We start from the raw sequence: 23,597 nt of genomic DNA, 5'->3' as shown, positions 1-23,597 counted from the left end.
CGGACTACAGAGGAACACACCAAACCGCGATAAGAGCCAACGCTTCGCTGGCTGATGAGCTCAACAACTTCTTTGCACGCTTTGAGTCGGACAGCAGACTGAATGGCTTGGTGTTTACAATGATATTCAACCTCTCCCTCTCAATGTGTGATTCCCACCTGCTTTAAGAAATCTGTTGTGGTCCCTGTCCCAAAGACAACCCAGCCCAGTAACCCCAATGACTATCAGCCCATAGCCCTCACATCTGTGGTGATGAAATGTTTTGAGAAGCAGGTCAAAACATTCATCACCTCCTCTCTGCCCCTCACCCTGGACCCTCTGCAGTTTGCATACTGCCCAGACAGATCTACCGACAACGTCATAACCTTCATGCTGCACAAGACACTTTCCCATGTGGACACTAGGATGGGGAATTATATGAAAGTGCTGTTTGTGGACTACAGCTCAGCATTTAACACCATAGTCCCCTCCAGGCTGGTCACTAAGCTGTGTGATCTTGGACTGAACTCCTCTCTGTGTAGGTGGGTCGACAGCTTCCTAACCAGCTTCCTCCCACACAGTTTTAGCTTCAGCAACCACCAATGCTGCAGCCCTTTTAGCTGCTCTGTACCAGTCAGCTGCTTCGGGTGACCCCTGGGACAACCAAGCCCGAAAGGCCTCCTTATTCAGCTTGACGGCTTCCCTCACTGTTGGCATCCACCAGCAGATCCTCCAGTTACCGCCATGACAGGCACCGACAACCTTCAGGCAACAACTCACAAAGCAGTGGAGGTGCTGAGCATAGGCCATGGTCCAACAGGATTCCATGTCCCAAACCCCCACCCACAGATCCAATTCACCACCAGGTGGTGACCAGTTGACAGCTCTGTCCATCAGAGGTTCAAAAACAACACACCACTCAGACTCAGATCAGTGAGGCCGTTCCTCCCAATCAAGCTTCTCCATAATTGCCAACATGGACATTGAAGTCCCCCAGTCAGAACCTTCCTTCCTGCATCTTCCAGCTGCAGTGAGGCGACCCTCTCGATCACCAGGGAAAACTCCAACACGGAGGTGCTCAGCCAGGAGCTTGTGAGTATCCCCACACCCGCGCAATGCCCCCAGAGTATTAATGAATCCAGTCCTTCTCCAGGAGTTTGGTTCCAGAGGCAACACTGTGTGTGGAGGCGAGCCCAACCATATCCAATTGGTACCGCTCCACCTCACATACCAGCTCAGGCTCTTTCCCTGCCAGTGAGGTGACATTCCACGTCCCAAGAGCGAGAGAGATGAATCTCGTGATGATCAAGTATTTTTGAACTTCCATTGTCAGTACTCTCTCCAGCTCTGGACAATAATTCAGAGATGCTAAATAGCTTATCACATCTATGGTCTGTCTTGTTTATGTAAAGTAATGATTTTTACTTAGAAATCTAACATACAAACACAAAGTGTTCACTGCAAATCCACATTTCTGAGTCTGGATTCCAGTGGTCGGGATATCTATTTGGCTCAATTCTCTGTCACTTGCCATAAATGATGATTGTGAATGTGGAGAATCAATAGATTTCATGACAGTGTTGCATGACAATGTTGATCTAATAAATATCATTTGGCATTTTAATATTGCTAGGTTGATATTAAGACATTTGCTCGAAGGGAAAAATAAACTTTCACCGCTATCTGTGAAGATGAACAGTCTCCCTGCACTGTGGTTCCTTTATAGAAATTTAGAATACTATCAATACCACAATAACATCAATAAAAGATGAAGGTTCAGATGTGTACAGGAAGAGATGTTTAAAGTGACGTAATGGTATGGCTCTCTGGCAGAGGAAAACCAAACCTGTTCTCAGCAGATTCTTTATCAACCAACTTAGAACTGCCCCTAGCTCTAGTCTTGAACCAGCACTGGAACTTGCACTGAATTGACTTGCGATGGGTTTGAGGCATGCGCATTCTTGTTGAGCTATTCACATGTTTCGAGTTACTAAGGTCACATGTTTTACTCATCCACCAGGCTATCCTTGTGGCCTTTAAAGTCTTTGCCATCTTTAAGTTATTTACGTACCCAGATAAAAATGTTGTAGTCAAGTATGAATGATTGTTAAACTGCTGTGGAGGGATGCCAAGGCTTTATTCTATGACAACAACACTTCTGAAGCCAGAGCGATCAAGAAGTTTCAACAAATAATCTCACTCTCCACAAAATCTAGAAAAGGATAAAGCAATCAACTATCTAATTTGTTTATTACTTATCTGGCAGAAGTTGCCTCATGCATAAATTAGTTTCGTGTGAAGCCTTGTGTAGTTCCTTTTCAGCAATTTCAACTCCACCATCTTGTAACATTTACCAGAAAACACTGAAAAGGCTTGCAAATGAGAAGTGAAGCTTTAAGAACCAAGTCTAAGTGCCTTCATTGAAAGCACTCAGGGATGCTCCTTAGTAAACTATATTAAATAAGACTTAAGATGTGAAAAGAAAAATTTAGAATATGATCTAAAGTGGTTCACTGGGGAACTTGTCCTTTCATCAGTCACTGGTGATTTTATTTTTTACTTATTTTGAAAAGTAGAGATAGAGCTCAGTGCATCGGATGAGGAGTAGGGAAATGGGAATGAAGAGAGGCTCCTTTTGTCCTAAGATCTGCAGTAGATGCTGCTGAAGAGAGATTGTATTGTATCTTTCACATTATCTACTGACAAGTGACATTTTTAAGTCTTTGCCTATGTATACACACACCTTTTTATTCAAGTTTTTATTTCAATAATACATTTATAGTTCAAACATAAAGAGCTGATTCTAACATTGAAATCAGTGTTATAATTGAATCCACTACGTAGGTTCTAATATATATATATATATATCCATCCATCCATTATCTGCCCCTTCTCCGGGGTTCGGGTCATGGGGGCAGCAGCTTGAGCAGAGAAGCCCTGACATCCCTCGTATTATTTTACCTTTGGGTTGGTTATAAACACTATCAATAAACACAACAGTGTGTCCGTTTCAGTACTATTATTTATTCCGCCATATTGGATCTCCTGTTCCATAATGCATCCCGGTCCAAAGTCTCACGGAACTATGTCAACAGCTCAATTCAATGGCGTGAACACAGTATGTTACATCTCTCTTCCTAAGTAAAAGACAGTGGTTCCCATATATGAGGTAGCATACCTGTAAGGCAAAATCCAATAGCCACATCAATATCATTAGCTGAGAAAAACGCAACATATATCCAAATAATCAAGTGAAATAGCAAATAGGCAAGCAGCATATATCACTGGAACAGTGCAATACTTAAACTTGAATAAAGTGCAAAATGTCCTGTGTAAACTGTTGCACAGTAAACGTGTTGGAATGAAAACAACAGGTTATATCAGATCAATAACATTCACTATATTAGTGCAACTTCAATTTCAAATTCACAGGTGCAATATCCACAGGTAAGTTAAATGTTCATCAAAATAACAATTACTGTGCATTTTCCTTCTGTTCCTTGTTCTTTTTTTTTTCTTTTTTTTTTAACAGGGCAGTGCTTTCAATGGTCAATAATTTGTCTTGGCTTGACAGCACAGTTTAGTGAAAACTCTGAGTTTAGTAACCCTGAAATGAGGGAAATTCTTTTCCGTTTCACAAAGGGAGGTAACTCAAACCAGAGAAAGAGGGGTAACTCTAGCCTGTTTCAGAGAGAGAGGTTACTTAAGCTCTTGGTCAGTTACCGTAGTAATTGACTCTATGAACCAAACTTGGTCAGGACCAGGTTTTTTAAATTAACCTCAAGTTTCTCTTTGTCTCCGCCCTCTGTCAGCCACACACAATTTGATTTCCTCATTCATTCATACAGTTAGCAGGTGAGTTTTGGTGTAGCCTAGTTCTTCTAGTTCTAGAAGTCCATTAGGCACAGTAGGAGGCGAATTTTTTCACGAACATGGCATATCCTTTTGACAATGATCCCGTGGATGAAGGTGCAGCATTACTGCGCAGAGAATTAAATATTTGTTGGGAGATGGTTATCAGACCGCGCATAGATGTTTTAGCATTTCCAGACAATTATCTTTTTGAGTGGTACTGTTTCACGTCACAGTCCATCATTTGCATACACAACCTAATCCATCCTTACATTTGCAACATTACCAACCATTGTTGTCATAAAAGTGTAGTATTCATGGACTGTTTTATGTATGTTTACATGCGCACTGATTTGGGTTTCACATGTTTTGCGGGACCGATATAAAAGGAGTTCCAGGCGATAGAATAGCGGTGTGTGTGTCACAGGAGAATTGGTAAAATAAAGAGCCTCGACAAGAAGTAATCCTGAGCTGTCAGTTATTCAACAAGCGATAACATCTACATGGTGTCAGAAGTAAAGCAACTCAGAAGTGGATCATGGCTAAGTTTAATCCTCCTGAATAACTGGATTTTACTCGACCGGAGCAGTGGCCGGAGTGGCAGAAACGGTTTCAGTGGTACCGTACAGCTACGAAACTTAACATTGAAGCTGGGGATGTACAGGTTAGCACACTGCTCTATGCGCTTGGCAAGGAGGCTGAGCAAGTTTTCAAAACTTTTGTGTTTGTGGAAGATGAACATGACTATGACACTGTTTTGGAAAAATTAAACACCTACTTCATACCGAAAGTGAATGTTATCCACGAATAGGCTCATTTTTACCTCGGAGCACAAAAGCACAGCAAATCGGCGGAGGAATATATTCGCACCCTCTACAAGCTGGCCGAGACCTGTCAGTTTGGTCCAGCAAAAATAGAGAATATTCTGGATAGACTGGTCATCGGGATTGTGGACAAGGAGTTATCGGAAAAAACTACAGTATACAACGGACTTGACACTGGAAAGAGCAGTGTAGATTGTGAGACAGTCGGAGCAGGTTAAGGGGCAAGTTAGCCAGCAGGTTAAAGTTAGCTGGTTTGTTGAGTTAGTTGGCTGATGTTAGCTCCCTCACTGAAGTGGTTCAACCGCATGCACGCACAGTCCCTCTCATCAACACAGAGGAAGGGCGAAAAGACACGGCAGTTCCCACACCACAGGTCGGAGAGGGGAAACAGATCAAGTGCGTCTGGTGTGGTTAGGATCACCCCAAACATGCAGCCCTTGCAGCAAGAAAGGTGCAGTGCAGGAACTGCCAGCAGATTGGGCACTTTGCTGTCACGTGTCGCTCTGCTGGAGTGAATGAAGTAACCATAGTGGGGCAAGAGGCTGATCACATTGGCAGACATTTTCTAGGTGTGGTCAAAACAAAGTACACCTACACTGCAGACTTCAATACACCATGGACTGTAAAACTAACCATCAGAGACACTTCTGTAACCTTGAAGGTTGACACCGGTGCTGATACCAGTGTGATATCAGATGAAACTTATCACAAGCTCATACACCCGCCCCAGTTAGCAAGAGATGACATGGACTTTGACAGCCCTGGAGGAAAACTCGATGGTCAAGGACAGTTCACGGATTTAACAAAGTACAAAGGCCGGAAATACAAGTTCATCATCCATGTGGTCAGAACATCCAGCTGCAGCAACCTCTTGGATAGTGTTCGTAATGGCCATGGGACTGGTGAAAAGAGTGGATGAAATCCAAGGCATATTTGGTACAGATGTGGGCCTCTTGAAGCTAGAGCCTGTAAAAATATGCCTGTGAGACGATGCTGTACAATACAGCATCAACACTGCAAGGAGAGTATCTACACCCATGCTCCCCAAAGTCAAAGCAGAACTGGAGAGACTGGTGACGTATGGCATCATCGAGGAGGTCACAGAACTAATGGAGTGGTGTGCTCCAATGGTGCCGATCCTCAAAAGAACAGCTGATGTGAGAATCTGGGTTGACCTGAAGAGGCTCAATATGGCTGTTAATATCAGCCATATTGTGGCCAGTTGCAATACTGACACAACTGGCAGAATCCCGTGTACTATATTGACCACATTCATCATGCCCATGGGGAGGTACTTCTTCAAGCAGCTCTCGTTTGGAATCTCCAGTGCACTGGAGATTTTTCAGAGGGAAATGTTGGCGCTGTTCAGAGGCCAGGAAGGGGTTGTGGTGTCCACGGATTATATTCTCGTCCACGTTAAGGACGAGAAGGAACACGAGGGGAGACTCCAGAACATCCTGCAGATCCTGGAGAGCACAGGCTTGAAGCTCAATGACGGAAAGTGCCGCTTGCGCCAAAAACGGCTAAACTACATGGGGTACCGCATCGATGGAGATAGCATACGGCCTGACCCCTCAAAAGTAAGCACCATCACAGAGCTGCAGCCGCCAGGTGACATGCCAGGTCTTTGGAGGTTCCTGGGCATGGTTCATTATCTGGGTAGATACATGCCCAACCTGTCAAAGGTGATAAAACCCCTCAACGACCTGCTGAAAAGTGACGCTACATGGATCTGAAACACAGCACAAGTCATTACTTTCAACGAGGTTAAACAACTCATCTCCACAGCACCTACACTGACATTCTACGATGTAAACAAACCCACAGTAGTGAATGCAGATGCAAGCAGCTTTGGGCAGGGTGGTGTGCTGGTAGCTACGCCCCTTGTCTGAAATGTTTACTCATACGACACGGACACAACCGGCGCATGTTCACTAAGTTAAACTTACATGTCGTCTTTTTTGTCTGCGGCGCTCTGCTCTCCTTCTTTCCGTCATGAAACGAAGAAGTATCGCCCGCTGCTCAATTCTTCGTTTCCTGACTCTCACTGTGTGCTCTTCCAGCCTCGATCTTAGACGCCTGATGTGATCGTCCATGATTAATATCACCGTCATGCAGACCATGAACACTGTGGCCTCCTCGCTCTCCATATTAGCTTGTTGGTGGTGTTGTTTTCTTCTCTCCTTACTATTCGCGGGTTTTGTTTTGTTGTTGAGTGTGGCGCTAAAGTAACACGTCTGTCGCAGATGGTTGCGTCACATCAGTCCCTGTCAAGGTCCCCAACCCATGTGCGAATGCAAAATGAAACAGTTCCCCTGGGGAAGGGCAGTTTTTATAACAAAATTCAAGGTGGACAGTTCTTAGAACTGCGTTCTTAGAACGTCTCTGTCCAAATGCGGCTCATGACAAGGGACAGAAATCAGTAGCTTTTTGCTCCAGGATACTGACCGATGCAGAAAGGTGCTGTGCGCAGGTAGATAGTGTTTGGCAGTCGTTTGGGCCTGTGAGAGATTCTCCACTTACCTGTACGGACTAGACAGCTTCACAGTGCACACAGACCACAAACCACTGGCCCCACTGATCGATAAGAAAGACCTTGACACAGTTCCCCTGATGTGCCAATGCCTGCTCATGCGTCTGATGAGATACAACCCCACCGCAGAATACGTGCCGAGGAAAACACTGACAGTAGCTGATACACTGTCCAGACAACCACTACCTGTAATACAGAGTGAAATATCAGAATTGACCTGTGATGTTTGAGTTTTCGAGAACACAGCTCACACAGTATGGCTTGTGTCACCTTGCAAACTGGAGTGGATCAAGCAGGAGACAAACGCAGATCATGACCTGCAGGTGATGAGCAAATTGGTGACCCAGGGATGCCCAAAGCACGCGAGTAGCGTCCCAGGACTGGCCAAAGTATACAACCAAAGGGGCAACAGCCTGTCAACCTCAAAGCGACTTCTGTTGTATAGAGATTGTATTGTCATCCCACACAGTATGAGAGGTGACGTATTCAACCGTTTGCATAATGGGCACCAGGGCATCTCCAAGTGTCGCGAGAAGGCACGCATGAGTGTGTGGTGGCCTGGGCTGGAAAAGGAGATTGAAGAGCTGGTGACAAAGTGCCCTGAATACATGCAAACCAGACCAACACAAAGGAAGGAGCCTCTGATGACAACACTGCTACCTCAAAGGCCATGGCAAAAGATCGGAGCAGACGTCTGCGTATATGCAAAGGAAAACAAATCTGATTGTCATTGACTATTTCTCTTGCTATCTGGAAATGGCACACCTACCTGACATGAATAACGGGACCACCTGTACACGACCAAATAACATTTTTGCCAGGTGGAGATGTCCAGAGGAGCTACACACAGATAATGGACAACAGTTTTCAAGTAAGGAGTTTCAAAGTTTTTCTGTGGCTTATGACTTTAAACACATCACCTACAGCCCTTACTACCCTCAGTCCAACAGTGAGGCTGAGAGAGCAGTTAAAATGGCAAAAAGGATTCTTCAGCAGGCTGACCTGTACAGAGCCACACCACTACAACCCATTGGTGCCAGCCCTGCACAGCTGATGCTGGGTCGTCAGATTAAGACGACCGTGCCCACAGTCAACAAAGTCTTCACTCCAAAGTGGCCTGACTTCACAGTCAGGCCAGATGCCAAACAGATGCCAAGCGAAAGAGAACTACAGACGCACTTACAACAGGTTCCATGGCATAAGAGCACTCCCACCTCTCAGTCAAGGGGAGAGTGTGATGGTGAAACTTGACAAAGAGTCAGGATGGAGGACAGCAAGGACAATTCAACAACCACACACAACACTAAGGTCCTACCTGATCCAGACAGACCGTGGAACACTGCAAAGGAACAGACGCCATCTGCGCCCAACCTTCCTCCCTGTTCAACAGCCAGATGAGACAGAGAGCACACAGGTGAGCGAGCAAACACCTACACCCCTGTGCTCACCTGCAGAGTCACCTGTCAGAGAGATGCTCCATGATCAGGCTCAAGTGACTTCCAGAGGAAGAGTCACACATAGCTTACCAACAAATGGAGCAAAATAATCTCCAGCAGCTATGGAGACAAATATAAAAGACAAATAAATATTTGTATGAATAGGCTTAAAAAGACATATATAGGCCTATTACATTTTTTAAAGGCACTTGTATCTTGGGGGGTGGACTCGGAGGATGAGCTCCCTACAGGGTTTCCCTCAGCCACTGGCATTCCAATGTTCTTGACAAGGCCCAGATGAACACAGGACACAGATACAGGGAGTTTCAGAACAAGGTGCTTTATTGGAACACAACCACTGAAGAAGTTCCTGAACAGAGCAAATCAACGGCTGTGAAACTCCTGAAGCGCTCTCCTCAATAACTACACTTGAGGAGAGTGCGGCTATGAAAATGAACAAACAAGGTTTCCTCCAAGAGTGGTTCAAGGTTCTCACCACTCTTGGAGGAAAACAGAGAGGCTAACTCTCTCGCTCTCCTAGTGAGGCGGACATAAACAAAAGAAGCTCTTAAATCAAAGCGCTCCACTAGCAGAGGTTTCTATGAAATTTTAACAACCAAAAATCTCTCCAAAAACGGAGGAACGAAAATCAGGCTATGAAAATTACTTAGACTAGTAGTACAACTATGGAAAAGATTACAAATAAAAGGCTCTGCAGGAGGGTGACTCGACTACATGCTCTGGGATACAAGGCTTGGAAATATCACAAGGGTTTCAAGGCGCGAGGGTGAAGAACACAAGAGTTGCGACACACTGGCACAGGACAGAGAGAAACACAGACTATTTAAACATATGAGGGAGCATGGGGAACAGGTGGAAACACTCAGGGATCAGGGCAGACAATCAGACATTTGACACAAGAGGAATGGCAAGGTACCTGAAACGAGAGGGAAGTTAATATTTCAAAATAAAGCAGAAAATGACGAGACAAAAACAGACTTCAGAACAAAATATGTCACAAGTTCCTGAAAGTTCTGGCTTAGAGCAAGCTCCTCTGCCTCCGTTACAGGTGGCGGTGCAGGGCCACCACCCGTTTTACGGGCATCTGCCTTCTTTCTATTGGCTGAGTAGACATCTGTGTTAATTATATTATTAATTATTTAACAGAACATGATTGTAGATGAGAGGACATTTATGTGTGTAAAAACAGCATTAGGTTGGGGATAAAACGGCACAGTCAAATGGCCACTTAATATTTACTTTACAGTGTAAAACATGATCAAAGGTCTTAGCTCTTTGAACAATGTTTTTATATTTCATCTTAAGCTGCTGCCAAGTGTGCTTCTCCCCGTGGGATTGCACCTAAATTGAATAAATGAATAAGCTACCATTCAAGTAGTTTTCCCCAGTAATATTATTGTGATTGCAAAAGACATCTACATTTAAACTTACACATTGACCCGAGCAGCAATATAGGTTGACAAGCAATAGGCAATAGGTTGACAAGTTTAACGCTGGCTCTCTTGGTGAGCAAATAGGTGAGGATGCTGCAGCAGCAGTGTTTAAAACGTGCTATAGAGGGGAGACAGGATGACGGACGAACAAAAACGCAAAATGCATCTTTCTACTACATTCTTCTCTTTCTGTCATTGTTCAGACCTTTTTCTTCCATCTCATCTACCTCTCCTGCCATTTTCAAAGACTCTCCCTCCATCAATCTTAAAACCCTCTGCTCTTCATCTTCTTCTGTTCTACTTTCTTCTATATTTTGTTCTCATCTACTGAACTGACTTTTCCAGTTTCCAGAGTTTGATTTGCGGAGGCGGGACATGACGTGGGCTTACGCTACACTTTCAGCCAATGGTATGCCTGAAACTGTTGTGACGTCTGTCTGGGCGTGTTTTGTAAGGAGACCTGCAACGAGGGTGCCTCAAAGCAACTCGACTCCTGCATTCCTCCGTCTCATAAACATTTGTTCAGAGGATTCTAAAAACACCATAACTGGTTAAGATATAAAGGTTAAAGATATAGCATACATTTAGGATATAAAGACATCAAAAACAACATAACACAATGATTATGAATCTCAACATTCAGATTGATATCTGTAAAGTTGTGATTTATGAATAACGAACCAAACAATGTTATTTTCCTGTGTTAAACACGGAATACAATAAGAAACAGCTGGAGGCACTGGTTAACAGCTGCATTATTTCAGATAAATGTCACATCACATGCAAGTTGTTGACTTAATTTTGGGTTTAACTATTCAGTACTACGGACCACTAAGGGGCAATGTGGCTCCATAAGCTGATTAGTCATTTTCCAAAAAAATTACTTCTTTCATATCGTTCCACGTACGATCATGAAAAAGGTATTAAAATGCAGCTTGTGATATCACTGAGAACATGAAAGAACTTGTACAAAGCTATGAATCACATTTAATACAGTTTCAAGATTCAGCTAAAAAGTGATTCTGGGTGAGATCCTTTTGAGAGCTCCATGCAGCTGACTTGGATCAGCATTAGGGTAAACTATCACCATTGTTTACTTTGACCCAGATATGGTCAGAAGTGTCCTGGTCTGGTTTTCTCCAATACTCTCCTTAGAGGGTCCGTTGTTTGTTCAGCTTAGTTAGTACTAAGTAATTAATGCATTCACCTAAATTTATGGTACATACCCATATGGGCAAAGGTTGTTGTAAATTTCTCTTCTTTGATGTAGAAATCCCCCATCTGGTATTTCCACACTGACCATCCCCACAAAAGAATGTTGCAGTCATTTAAAGTCTGAAGTTTGTATTAAATTCCACACTTGAGTTCTCTACACTGTGCTGGTGATTTCAGGTTGTCCAATGGTGTGTTGCAATACTCCAGCAGGCTCCGGCAGGTAGGCAGGGATATCGGAGAGGGGTGGGTTTTTTGGTGGGAGGGGTGGGGGAAACATGCACACTTGTCAATAATTAAGGATTTGATTTGAAGTTACTTTATAATAGCGTGCAGTTATAAGAGAACTAGAATGGACCTTTATTGTTAAGAAAACTAAACTTTGATAACTAAATCAAGCCATTTTAGGATTATTTGTACCTTTGGTTTCTGACACGACCAGCTTACTCTTGAAAGCGGACCTGTACACACCACACACAATGCCATCACTGTCCACAATGTATCTCAGTCACCGCCACTGTCTGAACCAGGCGGCCTTGCAGGAGTGTGCAAAGTTCTCCCTGCTAAACTTCTTGACAGGGCAATTATAATCCTGCAATGGTCTGAAGGATATTGATGCCTCTTGGCTAGCACGGGGTGGCACTGGGGAGGGAGTACCGCAGCCAGGTCTTTAGGCTGTCTGCTGCTGCTGTTGCTCCTGCTGCTGTCCCCTTGGTGGTGGTGGCGGCATACATGGTTCAGGTGTCACACTGTGAGTTGTCTCTCACGGACATTTAGCTGGCCCAGAGTCAGGAGGTTTTAAAAGAAATCAGAATTCTTTGTATTTATTGAACTTGTGACATTAAGCTAACACCAACAGATCAAAACAACAGTGCGCACGAGCATATCAAGACAAAGCAACAATGCCCGCAAAACAAAAGTCATGTTCTTTTATTTGTTTAGGCTACGTCACACAAAAGTCAGATGTAGTTCTATGCATTTATCTATGCATTAATTATATGAAAGAGATAAATGCAAGTCAGAAAAATTTAGTTTAAATTCAGATTCTTTATGGAGTGGGTAGGGAGGCTGATGGGGTGCGGAAGGGGCGGATGGGAGGTGCGGCCGCACCCCTAGTTCTGATGTTTATACAGGTAGGGGTCTTTTTTCAGATCTACAGGGATGATGCAGTCTCTGGAGTTCCAGGTAAATGGGTCGGTACCTATCACCTGCCACGGCCTGTCTGAGATAGCATGTGACAACAGGGGCTCTCTGGGGTTTGCGTTGCGTTGCTCCTGACGCACACTGCAGGCTTCCACTGCTGCCTCGATCACCTTTTCCATGCCTGGCCAGAACAGGAGGTCACTTGCTCTGTTTTTGCTCATTTCCACACCCATGTGACTGGAGTGTATGCACTCTATCATGTTGTCTCTGAGCTTACGGGGGATGATGATCTTTTCATCTTCATGATGCCATCGATTTCTGAGATTTCATCTCTGTTATTCCAAAACCCTTGAATACTGGGCGGGCAATGTGACCTTGTCTCAGGCCAGCCATCCAGTGCGGCTTCCAGGCGCTTGTGCGGAACCAACGGCTGTATAAGTTGAGCAGTTTGATCTGTCTGTCTGAGTCCTGGCTGAACGACAACACACCAGACTCGTGTGTGGACATACCCGGCTTCACAGCTGTACGAGCAGATCGTGACGGAGTACGAGCGGTAAGCGGAAAGACGGGGGTATTATCCTGTTTTTTAATCAGAGATAGGTTAACCCCCACAATGTGACTGTTAAGGAGAGGGTATGTTGTCCAAACATTGAACTACTGACAGTTGGTTTCTGTGCGTTCTTTGTGCCGAGAGAGTTCCCATATACAGTCATCATCGTTGTTTACATTCCACCGAGGGCAGCACCTACAACGGCGTGTGACGTCATCCATGATGCCGTTGCTAGGATACAGACTCAGCATCCTGAGGCATTCATTGCAATCGCAGGGGATTTCAGTCACGTCTCTCTATCCTCCTGCCTGAATGGCTTTGTACAGGATGTGGACTGTCCAACACCTGGAGAAAGGACATTAGATCTGTTCTATGCTAACGTGAAGGAGGCTTACAAGGCAGTGTCTCTTCCACCACTGGGTAGATGTGATCACAGCATGGCCTATCTACAACCCACATACAGACCTTGTGTACAAAGACTTCCTGTTACTACCAGATCTTTCAGGAAGAGGTCACCAGAGGCGAGTGATGCATTGAGAGACTGCTTTGATGTCACAGACTGGGCTGTACTGCTGGAGGAAGAAGAAATGGACACTGACATGGACAGGAGGGTCACCACCATCACTGACAACATTAAATTCTGTAGGGACACTGTGATTCCAGAGAGGACTGTAAGGTGCTATCCTAATAATAAACCATGGATCGCCAGTGACATCAAAGACCTCCTGAACCAGAAAAAGAGGGCGTTCCAGAGAGGGGATGGAGAAAGGCGGTGTACAACAGGAGCTTAAAAAGACACTACGTCGAGCTAATGTGGAGTACAAGAAAAAGATAGAGAGACAGCTGGAGAACAATAACACCAAGGAGGTGTGGAGGGGCATGACGACCATCACTGGATACAGACTGAAAAACTGTCAGTCTGTGGAAGGTGATGTGGACAGAGCCAATACTTTTAACCAATATTTCAACAGGTTTGATATTGTGACTTTTTCCACCTCTGCTGCTGCTCCCTCCACCCCCACAGCTGCTTCCTCTATATTGCTTCCACTGCCCAGCTGTACTTCCACCTCAATGGCAACTCGCATCGCCAAGCCTCCTCCTCCATCTGACTGCACCTCAACTCTGCAGCAACTCTCACCAACAGGCTTCTTCTGTCCAGCTGTTCCTCCAACTCTTCTGCAGCTTTCACCGCCAGGTCTCCAGAGCCGAGCAAGAGCTACACCTCCACCTCTGCGGCAGCTTCCACCACCAGGCATCCTGAGCCAAGCTGCACATCCACCTCTACTGTAGCTTCCATCACCAGGCCTCCTGAATCCAGCCACACCTCCACCTCTGCAGCAGCTTCCACCACTGTACCTCCTGAACCCAGCTGCACATCCATCTCTGCGGCAGCTTCCAGCACCAGGCATCCTGAGCACAGCTGCACCTCCACATCTGTGGCAGCTCTCATCACTAGCCCTTCTCTGTCCAGCTGCACCCCTACCCCGATCTCTATAATTGATAGCAACATCACTCCTGTCGTCATCCCTCCGCTACAACCTTTGTGTCTAACTATAGAGGAGGTTGGAGCTGAGCTCAGGTGACTTCAGTCAGGGAGGACTGCAGGCCCAGATGAAGTCTGTCCAAGGCTTCTGAGGGACTGTGCTGGTCAACTAGCAATCTCTCTTCATAGGCTCTTCAATATGAGCCTTCAGATGGAAAAGGTCCCAGTGCGGTGGAAAACTTCTTGTCTCATGCCGGTGCCCAAATTAGGGCAACCAGTGGTGCTGAATGACTACAGACTGGTGGCATTGACATCTCATATCATGAAGACCTTGGAGAGACTCCTTGTTTGCCGCATGAGATTGTAGGTTGCTGAGGATCTTGACCCCCTCCAGTTTGCCTTACAGAATTATTTAGAAGTGAAAGACGCGATTCTGTACATGCTGCATCGGGCATATGCTTATCTGGATGTGCGTGGTTCATGTGAGAATCATGTTCTTAGACTTCTCCAGCGCCTACAACTCCATATGGCCTCCCATACTGAAAAATAAGTTTCTAGGTATGGGTGTGGCCCCCTCCCAGAGATCATGGATTATAGACAGACCACAGATTGTCAGGATGGGGAGATGTGTTTCTGGAACACTGGAATGCAGTATTGGGGCTCCGCAGGGTACTGTTTTGACTCCTTATCTTTTCACCCTGTATATGTCGGACTTCAGGTACAACTCAGAGTCCTGCCACATACAGAAGTATTCTGATGATACGACTGTTGTGGCATGTGTGCGCGGTGGACAGGAGAATGAGTACAGGGACCTTGTGGAGTCCTTTTATGGCTGGACCAAAAATTACTTTTTTCCCGAACACTAACAAAACCAAAGAGCTGGTGGTGGACTTCAGGAGATCTAAAATTCCATACCAGTCAGTCTGCATTGATGGAGGGGAGATAGAGACTGTTCAGACCTGCACATACCTGGGGGTGGTGCTGGATAATAAGCTGGAGTGGTCTGCCAACATAGAAACAGTGTACAGGAGGGGCCAGAGTCGTCTCTTCTTCCTGAGACAACTCAGGTCCTTCGATGTCTGCAATGACATGAAATGCGTGTTTTATCACACTATTATTGAGAGTGCATTGTTCTATGCTGTTGTCTGCTGGGGGAGTTGCACTACAGACAAAAACTGTAGGCGCCAGGACAAACTGGTGAAAAAGGCCAGTTCTGTTGTAGGCAGAAGGCTGGACCCTGTCAGTGCTGTGGTGGAGCAACAAGTGAGGAGGAAATTATATTCTGTTTTGGAGAATAATAAACATCCTCTCCGTAGCATCCTGGCAGGACAGAGGTGCAGCTGCAGTGAGAGGCTCATCTTGTTGTTATTGACTAATACACAATCATTGTAAATTTATTTTTTTATATAAAAAATATATAATCTAATATAATATAATTTTTTTATAATTGTTTTTGAGCTACTTGACAAATTTGAATTGCCCCCATTGGAGGATGAATAAAGTATTCTTCTATTTCTATTTCTTTTTCATAAACATCGGTCTTTTCTCTGACAGTGTTTCCTGTTTTGCGGTGAGAACTCGACTGTGCTAGGGGCTTGGATTTACATGGCCTGGCGAAATAATTAAACTTCTTGCATTTCATGCACTGTTTTCCGTTGGCTGGACAGACAGCCTTACGGCTGTGTTGCCCTGTACAGTAGCTACAGGTTTTCTGTGTTGTGTTCTGCTCTTTCGACCTTGCAGCTTTCTGTGGTTACTCCTGCCTGTATGTCTTTCCCAGGTCAGGTATATTTCTAATCAAGTAAAGTAGCTGAGCCAACAAGTCAGATGGGGGCCACAAGAGGAGGGCTGTTTTTTCCTCCTTTTAAAGTTAGAATAGAGAACATTTTAACCTAAAATCTGTGCTTCGGATGATACAGATGCATTCATATGCAATTCTGATTTATAGAGAATAATTAATAACAGTGAAATAAATACTCTAAGATTGACTTTAAAGTACTGATGGACTGTTATTCTTTTTTCTTAATTTTACTGTATAATTGTGGAATCTCTCATGTTACCTCAATTCTATACAGACCAAATCAATTATAGTTGTTTGTATAAACTTGACTCAGAATGTGTGAGAATATTACAAGTGAGGGCTTTTTTTTTCATCTTCTATGCAAGAAATACTGTACGCAAAAATAATTTTTTAAGCCTATTCACTTTGTGCAGATTAAGTATATGTAGGAATAATAAACTTCTCGTCAAATTTCTTATCTAATCTGTGCTCAACATACTCTGCTGGCTGGGCTGAGGAGAAAATAGAAATATGAATGGTTAGGATTAAGGAGACATTACTATCTGAAGTCGTACATCACTTGGTCAGAGTTAGAAATCCACATGGTTAGTGTTAGAAAACGTGTTTTAGGGCTAAAATAGATTTATTTTAAAACATCACATTAATGCATGCGATTTTGTTCATACCCATCTGACACGTATATACAGCATCATATAAGGACACTCCCTGATTTTATTTTGGGCAATAAGTCTACTTGATTATAGTTTGAAATGATAAGTTCAAAGTGATTATGGTTAGGGCTAAAAAACTTTCTTCTACCATGCCACCATCAAATTAATGCAGATCATTTTGACATCCTGCTGCTCTCATTTCATTTTGTTTTCCTCAATGAACGGACAAGTCATTTTAAAGGGTAGGACAGTCATCAAGACAGTACTTACTCAGTTTCAGTAGTGAACTACATTTTCTCGAGCCATTTATGAATAGGTAAAATCCAAACTCCAAACTCAATCCCCACAACACACACTTTCCATCCAATTAATTGAAAACACCTGACTCCAATTTTTCCTTCAGAGGTTTACATACCTGTGAAACAAAGAGAAATATTGTCACGGCTAATGTATTGCTGACTCATTAAAGGACCCAAGAGCAGACGATGACACTGGAAGTTTTGGGTAAAAAGACAAGAGTGGATCCAGGAGAACAGGATACTTGGAAATAAAAAGCGAGGTGAGCAGTGAAGGAATCAGCAATAGAAACACAGAAGAACAAAGTAAATGCACAAAGGAAGATTCTAAACATGAAGTACAGAAGTCAGGCGAATTACCACTGAAGTAGTGAGACAATCTGGAGAAGACTGGGTGTTCCTGCAGATCCTAAAGAAGGCATCTCGACGAACGCAGATGAGGAACAGGAGAGAGTGCAGGAGCTGAACCAGACAGCACCCGGGCTTCCGGGAAAACCTGCTCCTCCCTGCCTAAGACCCAGAAACCAAACAAACACCATAGCCAAGCATGATTGTGACAAATATATAATTGGATAATTATGTCTGCCTCTATAAAATTTGCATTTCACCTACTGAATTGGGTTACTTTTTTTTTATCACCATTTGTGGCTTAGTTTTACCAGATATCAAATACAGTATAGCTAAAAGGTTTTTTCTCAATGAGTAACAGATTAAACTGTTTAGGATAAATATTGTCTGCCCTCTCTTGATTCAGTTCAGAGAGTTTAGATAACATTTCAGCGTTAATATTAAATATTATTAATATTAATATTAAATTCTCCTCACCAGTGGCTGTGTTTGGTGATGCTGAGCCATCCACAGACAGTTCAGGATCAGCATTAAGTTTTTCTGCTCCAATTCAATCACTTCATGTGGTACCAACAGTGTGACATCAGAGTTGCTTATATCACGTCATGCAACAACAGCTTTTCCATACAGAGTAGAATAAAAACACAAAGGTTTTATTTATTTGTTTATTTATCTTAATTCATAATCTATTTTTTATGCTAACCTTGGTTGGTTATTGATCACTGTTACCTTGCATGCATGCTTTGACCTAAGGGCCCAAATCAGCTTTGAAACGCTCACATTTCTTCTCATTATTGTTTTAAATAATATTCTTTGTTCTGAGCAGTTTTGGAATGTTAGATAAATTGTGAATGATCCTTTTTGTTTAGCTTTGACATAAATTAGACCTTTAATCGTGCAATTCAAAGCTCTGTGCTTTACTTTACTTAGAGCAGCTCTGCCTTCAGTATATTCTGTTTCACTTAAGTGCACCAGATTAAACAACCCAGGTAATTTGTTATGTAACTTTTCTAATGAACCATAACACATAAATAAAACGTTAAGTCATCCCATTCACATCCTCACACATTCTGCACCTCACACTCACTCTTCTTCCAATCTATAAGAATATGTTTGGATCAGCATATTTAGTAGGTGTTGGATTTAGTGAGTATTGAAAACTGATACTCATCATGAAGTAATCAACTGTTTTGTCCTTTCCATTCCTTTCCCCTGGCACAATGTGTATATACTGTGCACATCTAAAATAGAAATAAAAAATAATTCCTGAGGAGGGGTCCTTCGAAGGATTCCTCTCAACTATGGTGCTGGCATGAGAATGTCAGCAATAAACCTTTAATGCAAAACTTTTGTTGTTTCTGTTTGCTTTAACATTGGAAGCTTTGTTTAAATTGTTTTATCAAAATTTGCACTCTGGGGAGAACACCAGATTTTTTTTTTTATTTTCTATAAAAAATGTCTCTCCTCGATAAATTGTTAGGTGTCCAATTGGATGTCAATATTCATATTTTATTTCCATTCTAAAGTCTTTCCCAGCCCAAGTATCCACCGGGTCTCTCGCTGCACGTTTCAGAGGCTGGCTCACCTTGGCACACCTGGTATGGTTCTCTTAGGCCCCTCTAATTATTTAAAACTTTCTAAAACCCAATCATTTTCTCAGTTTGTTAATCTGGTTGAGTGGCATCTCTTTAACTGTAAACACTGTTTTTACTTCTATTTCACTTATTTTATTCAATGTTTTAATACTTATCTGCAGGCTTAGAATTGCTAATGCTGCTAATAATATTCATATTTTGTTCATCTTGTACATATTTCTGATCACTGTAGCTGTTTTTAAATGCACCATAAAAACAAACCTTGACTTGACTTGTTATGAGTGCAGCAGCCTTTAAATGTTTCCTCTTTTAGAAAGCTATTGGTGACATCTGTCTCCTTTTTGCTGTATTTTTGTTAATAGCCCAATGATCTAACTCACTTTAAACCTTTCTGTAAAACACTTTGCTACTCTTTTAAGAGGACAGATTAATTGTTTCATAGGTCTGCTGCAGTTAAATAGATAAATGGTTTAATGAGATCAAATATAAATACTGATGATAAATATTAACTCAGAATTGGTGAAAACATCATCTCTGTTTCTTTAAAGGTTGTCAACAGATTTAATAACTTCTTTATCAAAGCTCTTAAAGATCTGACAATGAAATTATATAAATAATATAGATAATATGATCTCTGATGAATATGATATCAATTCCTTTAGGATTAGGATCAAGTTCAATTCTACATTTTAACATCTACATTCAACATTGTTGTTGCAGTAGAGCTAACCTCAAATTTAGAAACAGTATCAGCTTAACTTGGTAATTAAAAACCATCTGCGCTTGAATGTCAGGATGAAAAGTGATCTCACTGAGCAAAAATCAGAGAAGTATTTAGATTAGCTAAATTTTAAAAGTCATGTAAATTATCTCTAAAGCAATAAGGGCTAACCTTTACTGCTTTAAGATGATAAGAAACTGTTTGATATTTGACTGTCTGACCTTACTGTTTTTAAATCCTGATATTTTCACATATGTCATATGGTTTGACTGTCTGGTCTCAGACCTGCTTCAGGTGGAAATCATAAAGTCTCAGTTTGTAAAACATGTTTGTTCAGAGAGTTTTTCTGTGAAAGGAGAAAAGATTTGAAATATACTTGCATTGAAAAGCTGTTTTCAGGTTATCCATGTCTCCTGATCAAATTAAATTTAAAATACTTAAATTAATAAGGTTAGGGTTAACCCAAATAAGAATTGTTCTAGTAAAAAAAATTAAGTCCTATTATTATTGTGAACTCATCTAGTAAATAACTATATGTAACTCTGGTACTCTTAAAGTATAGGCCAATGATCATCCAGCACTCAGAATCTAGATAAATGTATTATTTGGACTGTCCTCACTCTCAGGGCTGAATGAGAGAAGAAGGAAGCAGGGTTGAGATGAGATAATCTTAGGGTGAGCGCATTTATGACAAAGCTAAGGATACCAGAACAAATAAAAACTTAAATTGGGAATATTATGAAGCAGCAGGGTGGTTTGGATGTTATCTGTCATCTGAAAAAGTATTTGGAGCTTTTAAAATGTGTGATTCGTTATTTACTGAGATGCTGCTCAGCTGATATTCAGTTAGATCTTACTCTCAGACCAAGTTCCAACTGTTGTTCTTTTCTTTTTCTCTTATGTGGGTCTATTGGTATTGACCTCAAAGTTGGTAATGACTCATTAATTCCTGTCAATTAAATCTCAAAACCACAGTTCTTCAAAGCCATTTTCTGTCTAAATGTGTATCTAACCTTTTCTCCTGTCTGTCAGGCTGACCGTTATTATGGAAAGTATGTTTAAACAAAGATATCAACTAGAAATTGCTTTAATCTCTCTTCCCCTTTTTTTATTTAATTTTTTAAAATCTCTAATAATCAATTAGCCCTTTTGCAGTTTGTAGTGTACTTTTTAAGTTAGACACACTTGATTGTTCTGAACTGAAAAGATTTAAGCTAGGTTGCATTGAAAAAAAAACTTTTTGGACACCTATAGGCTAGGCCAGAGTTATATCAAATATCATCATTATGAAATAAAAAACAGGGACAAGTGCTCTTTCATGTATCTTAAAGGGGAACTCCGGTATTTTTAAACCTAGACCTTATTTCTGGCATGAAATACATTCATCTACTCACCGAGAACAGTTTGGCGAAAGTCGGCGTCCTTCTGAAGATTTACATAATTCATAATCGGCGTATATTTTTTTCTGTCTTATAATATGTTTCTATGTTGTTCCTGTTAATAAATTCCCTGTAAGAGGCTATAAAGGTGAGTCTGACCACTCTTTTCTCCACAAAGTCAATTGCTTGAGATATAAGGACTTCCTGTTTCATGGCAAGGCATGAAATATGCCAGGTATAAGTTTTGTGAAAACACACAAATTTGATAAGGTCACATCATGAAAGGGTTTTGTACGGTGGCTGAGAAGTGCAACACATTTACAATTCAAAAAACACAATTTTTGAAATTTTATTTTTGAAAAACAAATTTTAATTTTTAAAAACCGATTTACATTTTAGGAAACAAATTCACATAAAAAATGACATTTTAGCAAAAAAAAAAAAATTTTGGGGAAACACATTTACATTTAAAAAAAAACACAAAACTACAATTGGCAAAACACAGTTACAAAGCGAAAAACAAATTAACAGAAGATGTCACGGTGACCCAAACTTGTAGTACAGACAACTGAATTTGTAGTCCTGCTTCACGTGGAAAGTGAGCTGTGATTTTTGATGGCAGGAACTACGCTGAATGTGTTTTTTCTGAAGTTGATGCTAACTGCCCTTTTTGTAGAGTAAATTTCAGCCAGTTTACACCATTTTGTTCTTTGTGGAGATAATAATGCCGTTAATGCTGTTAATGCCATAATGCCAAGAATATGTGGGACAGCCCAATAATAAAGAATTACAGTAGTCCAGTCTTGAAGTAACAAATACATGGAGCAGTTTTTCTGCATCAACCTGAGACAGGATGTTCCTGATTTTGGCAATATTATGAAGGTGAAAGAAGGCAGTCCTAGAAACCTGTTTTATATGTGCATCAAATGATACATTCTGGTCAAAAATAACTCATTGTAGTAACAGAAGCCAAGGAAATACCATCTAGAGTAACTATATAACTAGACAATTTCTCCCTGAAGCACTCAGGTCCAAAGATAATGACTTCAGTTTTGTCTGAATTTAGAAGCAGACCGTTCTGAGTCATCCAGGTGTTTATGTCTTTAAGACATGCTTGTCGTCTGACCAAGCTATTGGGCTCATCTAGTTTTATAGATAAATACAGCTGAGTATCATCAGCATAGCAATGGAAATGTATGACATGCTGTCTAATAATGTTATCTAATGGAATCATGTATAAAGTGAAAAGAATTGGTCCAAGCACAGAACCCTGAGGAACTCCATGACTTACTCTGATGTGTGAGGAAAATCCTTAATTTACAAGAACAAACTGAAATATTTCAGATAAATATGACTTAAACCAGCCTAATGCAGTTCCTTTAATCCCAATGACATGTTGACGTCTCTGTAATAGAATGCTGTGATCGATCGTATCAAATGCAGCATTGAGATCCAACAGGACAAGCACAGACACAAGTCCGCTATCAGAGGCAAAGAGGAGATCATTGGTAACTTTCACTAGTGCTGTTTCTGTGAAAGATGCACTCTGTATCCTGACTGAAACTCCAATATGGAAATGTCAATTAAGGGGAAAACCTCCTTGAACAGTCTGGTTGGGATTGGGTCTAAGATACAAGTTGATGGTTTAGAAGATACTATTGCTGTTGTTAGCTCAGAGATATCAACTGGACAGAAGCCGTCTAAATACAAATCAGGTTCTAAAGATACTTCTAAAGCTGCTGCACTTGATGATACATCAGTGATAATAGTGGGAAGGATTCCATTAATCTTTTCTCTGATAGAAACAATTTTTTTGATAAAGAATCTTGTTGGAGTATTTAGTATCAAGTTGTTATCTTGTTATCTCATGATATACCCTGTTTTACAATTATATTCCTGTGCTTTAATTGCACTCATATGCTATACCATAAAAATCATGTGTGATCATGTATGGATCTTATACTGCATTAGTTCTAATCATGTGATGATGAAATGTGTGTGTGTAAGTATGAACAAAGGAGATGCTTCAGGACAGAGCCTTCCGGAGGTCAACTGAGTTTAACTGAGTTCAAACTACAATGCACAATGCCTGATTCAAACTAGTTTGTAGATGTATCTTTTTGAATGATAATCGTCAAGGTCTCACACTCTGAAGTTGCACATGTGTTTCCATATCTCAATGTTGGACAGATTCACACGCACTGAAATTTCTATGCAACCTTTTGTTTTGTAAAGCTTAACTGTAATTTAAAGTTACAGGCTAAAGTATTTACTCCGCAATTTAAACATTTATTTAGCATTTTCAACAAAAATATATACTGCCTCCAACTGTTCTTCATTG

The sequence above is a fragment of the Leuresthes tenuis genome, unplaced genomic scaffold, assembly GCF_036924035.1.
Source record: "Leuresthes tenuis unplaced genomic scaffold, fLeuTen1.0.hap1 SCAF_9, whole genome shotgun sequence".
Taxonomy (NCBI): Eukaryota; Metazoa; Chordata; class Actinopteri; order Atheriniformes; family Atherinopsidae; genus Leuresthes; species Leuresthes tenuis.
Note: the sequence above shows the minus strand (reverse complement) of the source record.